We start from the raw sequence: 5,936 nt of genomic DNA, 5'->3' as shown, positions 1-5,936 counted from the left end.
CCCAGGACTGCCCTGCAGAGCCTTCCCTTGGGGGCGTCGGCTCAGCCCGGCGCTGGGGGCTGCAACGGTGGCTCCGGTGGGAGACCACAGAGATCTTAAAGATTTGTCCTGTGAGGATTAGGTGCAGGCTATCCCAGAGACATGGAAACAGCCACTGGGGAGAGAGAAAATGGAAAGACTGTCAGGTTCAGGGACCTGCAAAATGGCCCTAGTGACTAGAGAGCGGTATGAGAAAAGGTAGACAGAGGCCAGAGGTGGCATTCCGGGTGGACACACGCCTGTAAATCCCAGTACTGGGGAAGCGGAAGCTGGAGAGCCACCAGTTCCATGACAGCCTAGGCTAAATAGTGAGATCCTGTCTTTAAATTCACCAAGTGTGTGGTTGGATTTTGTTCCAAATGCAAAGAAAAGGAACCAGAGGATTTTCGACTAGGATAGTGACATGACCTTATTTGGTTTGTGAAGATCTATGGAATAAATAGATTATAATGGGGGAGGGGCAGCGAATGTAGGGACACCAGAAATAGCCCCACAGTCTAAGACAGAGAATTGTGGCTTTTAGTTAGGGTAGTCAAGAAAGAGAAAAATGAGCAGATGTGTGTGTTTTGCAGACAGAAGGAAGGACTTGCTGATAACAGAGAAAGCGGTGAAGAAGAACCTGGAATGCTTGTTAGTTTGTGCCTACCAGGTGTTTAGTGATACTCTTTACAGAGTAAGGGTGTGGGGTGAGCCTTAGATTGGGTGCATAAACAGGAAACAATACCATAAATTGTTACAATAACAGAGGATTTGTCTACGATTTTGCTATCCCCTGGAGATTTCCTTCCACCGTGGCTCTCTGCTGAATCACCATTAACCCTGATTTTATATCCATCTCTTTCTCAGCACTCAATAGAGCAAATGGAGATGATTTTTCTACTTAAGTACCACCTAAGCTATCTCTAGAAAGACCTAGAAGAGTGACATTTGTCTCTATTTTTGGGATGCCTACATGTGCACAAAACTCAGCAGGTTTCAAATTCCACCACATCCAGCATCCTTACAGTAATGTGTAACTGCGTCAGTGACATCACATAGACTGGGGAGAACGGATTTGATTGCTGGTCTAAAGACTTTTCAGCCCAAACATTGGTCTCTTGGGGGAAGTATTTTTTAAAGTGCATATTTAATTACATAGTTTATGTTTCCTCTGCCATAGACACTGACTTGGGTAATTGATATTTTCTTGGGCTCCAGATAGTATGCTTGTCAGTTTACTGCAGTAGCTCTTCCTTTTCTTGTTTTAAGGACTGTGGAAGTTTGAAGGAGTCATAGTTTTGGCTTCTTATCTGCTGTTTTGATCTGTCCAGAATAAAAGAAGCTGTAACTATACAGAGAGGATTCCTGACTAAAACCCATTGATATTCATATCTGATCAAGGCCAAATGTTGGAACAAATTGTGACTGTTTTAACTCCAGCTCTGTGGAATGTCGCTGCTGTAATTCTTGTGTTTAAAACAAAACAAATTCTTCCTATTACCCCAACAGTATTTACCAGAACATCTTGAAGTGTATTCTTCTATCCAAGATTCTAGACCTCAGAATAAAGCGTGTGTGTGTGTGTGTGTGCGTGTGCATTCATGTGTGTGCTTGCCTGGGTGTGTGAGTGTATGTGTGTTAGAAGGATTAAAAAACATCCTTTTCCATCAGGCTAGTGATTGCATATCATTGTAGATAACAGTGGCTCACCCAATCCTTTCCTACCAGGTAAGATAGGGTCGTAGTTATTAGGGGCCAAGCACAGTGTTCACAGAGTTCCCATCACTTCCCATTTTAGCCTCACACTCTATTTGTTTTCCAATAGCACTGATAATTCAGAGTTCCATGTCTCTGCGGTGTATAGGACAAAACAGTTCCCTTTTGAATAGCTCTGCCTAGATTATAATGGAAGCAAAGCTCAGGGGCTATGGGGGAAGAGCAAAAGGATGCAGAAGTATGTGCTAATTCCAGCCCTGCTGCTGACTTGAACTTGAGAAATCCATGCCCTTGCCTTGAGCCTCTTTTCCCTATCTTCCCGAACAGACTTTCTGTGTGGCAGAAGTATCCCATCACTCACCTGAATAAAACAGCTGGGACCTTTCTATTCAGAGATGAGCCACTGTGCTCCTTATGGCAGAAAGTCCTTGGAGACCAGAAGATCATAGAAGGCCCCCAGGAGGGATCTATGCTGGCGGCTTAAAGGCAGAACAGAAATAGCCATACGGTGGCTGTTAAAGGGCTGAGAATATGGCGTGCTTTATTGTGATAGATGGTAGAACTCAGCTCAGAAGAGGCTGAATCCAGATGGGACTTCAGGGAAAACTGCAAGAAACTGTGCCATTACTCTGCACTTGAAGGAGCATCTTTGGCCTGACAGGATAATGAACACTTCCTCTGTCAAGTTTACTACATGGACCAAGAGAGTGGTAGATATGTTGCATATTTGTACCTGGGATTCTTAGATTAGAGAAGACAAAAGTCAAATCCAGAGGTGAGCTTATACCCAGGGATCAAATGGCAGTTTGTCTTGTAGGTTGGTTCTCTTGCAACTGTCTCCAAGATGAAGCATTATTGATTGGTGGTGTGTGGGACATTCATTAGGGAGCTCTTTTAGGACCAATTCCTGTGGGGGGAAAGGAAGGAAATGGAATTAATCTGAAGCCAGCTGCAGGCACAGGAGGTTTTGGCAGACTGAAAGAGCTCTCAAGCTAAGGTGGTTGTTTTGAGTTCTGTCAGGACAAAGGGACTAAGTCTTCAAGTACTGACTAGGTATTAGGTGCTAGCTACCCCAGGAATTGGGTGTAGCCATAGGGAAAGCAGCTTATTCAGCCAAGGATGGTTTGTCAAGAAGACAGCAGAGGACTGGGAAATGGCTCAGTCAATAAGGTGCTTACTATACACGTATGAGGTCTGGCTTGGAACCCATGTGAGCCCAGGTACAGTGCCTATGATCCCGTGCTGGGGGAAATAGAGACAGGAGGGTCCCTGTAGCCTGCTGACCAGATAGTCTAGCCAAATTGATGAGCTCTAGGCTCGGGAAAGACCTTGTTTTATAAAAAGGGGGTGGGGGAGGAGAGTGGCATTGACCTCTGCCCTACACACACAAGCAAGGAAACATGCACAAACACCCTTAAAAGACTTCTATCAGATCACTCGACCTACAACCCTCCCCATAGCTGGAGACCAGTCCCTCTGCCCTGAGGGAGCACCTGTATTACAAAGTGCACATTTTGCAGTTTATTCTGTAACTTTGTTGTTGTCACAAAGTGTTTTGCTTTTTGGTTTTGAGGTTTCTTCTGTGTAGCCTTAACTGTCTTAGAACTTGCTCTATAGACCACGCTGGACTTGAACTCAGAGACCCATCTGCCTCTGCCTCTAGAATGTTGGGATCATTTAAAGGCAAGTGCCACCACCCTGGCCTTTTGACAGGATCTTCGGTAGTCCAGGCCGGTATGGAATTTATATCCTGCCTCTGTCTTCCTAGAGCTGGGATGACAGGTATGTGGTACTCATGTCTGGCTAGTAAATTTTCAGTTCCTCAGTATCTTCAAATAAAGTTGACTACAGGAAAAAGAACCATATTGATCCAGTGATTTGAATTCCCTTCATAGCACCTATTCTTGGGACACACCCAGATTTGATGAAACACTCCTACTGCAGTGAAATGCAAGCCAGAGAGATGGCTCAGTAGAAATGTGCTTGCTTATGGAGCCTGAGGACCTGAGTTCAATGCTTAGGACCAGCATGGTCGAAGGAAACAACCAACTCCTCTGATCTCTACAACCTGACCATGATACATGCATACCTGTCCACACATGTACATATATAAATAAATGTAATAAAACATTTTATGAAATATAATACTGGTTGGCCCAAATTTCACTGTGTAGACAAGACCAGCTTTAAATTCACAAACACACCTACTTTTGCCTCTGAATGCTGAAATTAAAGATGTGTACCTAGATACCAAGCCAAGAAAAATTTTTGAAAAGTATATAGAAGGCTGGGTGTGGGGACACATGTCTGTAGTTCTTGTCATTGGTAGGCTGAGGCAGGGGGACCACAAGTTCGAAGGCAGCCTGGGCTGCACAGAGAGACTGTCTCAGAAAAAAAAAAAACCAAGAAGCTTATTTATTCCTATGGCTCAGTGCTCAATTTTAACCTGCTTCTTTTAGGATCTGCAAGCATTCTTCAGGACCTCGGGTAGCCTTCTTACTGGATAGGGGCACTGCCATCTTGAGGCAAAACGGAGCCTCTCATCACGTCCCTCCCACTCACCTACAATCCCTCTTACCTGTTGTCAGAACCTCTCGTGTTGGGTAGCTTAGACCCTCATTCCCAGCTTAAATTCCTTGTAGCTATACACGTTTCAAGATGCAGTTGTGTTCGTCACCCATGTACAGTAAGACTGTGACAACCAGATGCTAATTGAGTGTCAAACATTGTGCCCTGTCCCTGTAGCAGTGGTCTGCTGCTTTTCTAGGGATTGCTATCGCTGATGCCTCCTGGCCCAAAGAGTGTCTTGTTGTGTGTCCATGACCCACCTTAGTGCATCTTCTTCCTCTGTTATACCATACCGTTTATAAAGAAATGTTTTGGATTTTAGAGTTTTCCCATGCCAGAGACTGCCTATGCTCTCCTAAGGATTGGTCATCATTCCACTGGGTAGTCCAGATCCTGAATTCTTTCTTAGCATCTATACTTCAGGTTATCTCTAGCACTTGATGTTGTGGGTTGGGTTCTTTAGGAAAGAGGTTGAGATGCAAGGAATTATTAGAGAATGCTTTTGGTCCCCATATCTCTGGGTGAAGATAGAAAAGAAACAAGACTGGGCAGAGAAATCAGACTGTAGGGTAGCCATATAGTCAGGGCCACAGCTAGGCTTGGTGGGAGCTCTGTGATAACCCTGCACTGGCCACTAGCTGCCCAAGGGACATGGGATCCTGAGCAAAGGCCCTCAGGCAGCAGCAGGAGATGGTGGAGAAGGTTATTTAGCTCTGAAAGGAAGTCAGGAAAGCACAGTGTTCTTGAATTTGTAACACATATTTCTCCTAGTCAGTATGACCCTAGTATCCACTCTAAAGCGTTTTTCCAGTTAAGAAGGAAAGATCACAGATGAGAGTTATCCCCATATTTTCTAGTCTCTCTTTCCTGGCAGGAAGATGGAGGTAAAGGACAAAGTGTACTTGGCTCCTGAATGGATTCCAGCCAGACTGGAAGAGGGAAAATGTGGTCTATCAGACAAAATGAAGCAGGAGGGTCCCTTTGCACAAAACCCTGCAGGAAGGGACCTAGCCAATCAAAGTCTGTCCTGGTTTATTGTTTGGGCAGAGCTAGAGTAACAGAAGACTAAGCTGAGACCTACCCAGGCTCACCCTAAAAGTCTTGGCACAGTGCCTGACTTCCAATAGGTGTTTAGTAACTATTTGTTAAAGGACTGAATGCCCTGCAAGGTGGTTCATTTTCTTCCCCATCACAGTGGCGATCCACTTCATTGTATTATTTTATCTTCTAAAATTTATTTTCCATAATTTGTAGTTTCCTAAAATTCTCTCCTTCATCTATGTTAAAAATACAAGTCCAAGCTGGGCAATGCTGGCACATGCCTTTAATCCAGCACTTTAGAGACAGAGGCAGGTGGATCTCTATGAGTTTGAGTTCCAGGAAAGCCAGTGCTACATTAAAAAACAAAATGAAAACAAAAACAAAACAAAAAACCAAAACCAAATATGTCCCAAAGAAGGAGGAAGAGGAGGAGGAGCAGGAGGAGGAGGAAGAAGAGGAAGAGGCAGAGGAGGAGGAGGGAGGGAAGGAAAGAAAGCAAAGTTCTAGCCAGGCAGTGGTGTCTTGTGCCTTTAACCCCAGCACTTGGGAGGCAGAGGCAGTAGAGGCCAGCCTGGTTTACAGAGTGAGTTCCA

This window comes from Grammomys surdaster, unplaced genomic scaffold, assembly GCF_004785775.1.
Source record: "Grammomys surdaster isolate TR1022 unplaced genomic scaffold, NIH_TR_1.0 142, whole genome shotgun sequence".
NCBI classification, from domain to species: domain Eukaryota; kingdom Metazoa; phylum Chordata; class Mammalia; order Rodentia; family Muridae; genus Grammomys; species Grammomys surdaster.
This window is presented reverse-complemented; position numbering follows the sequence as displayed.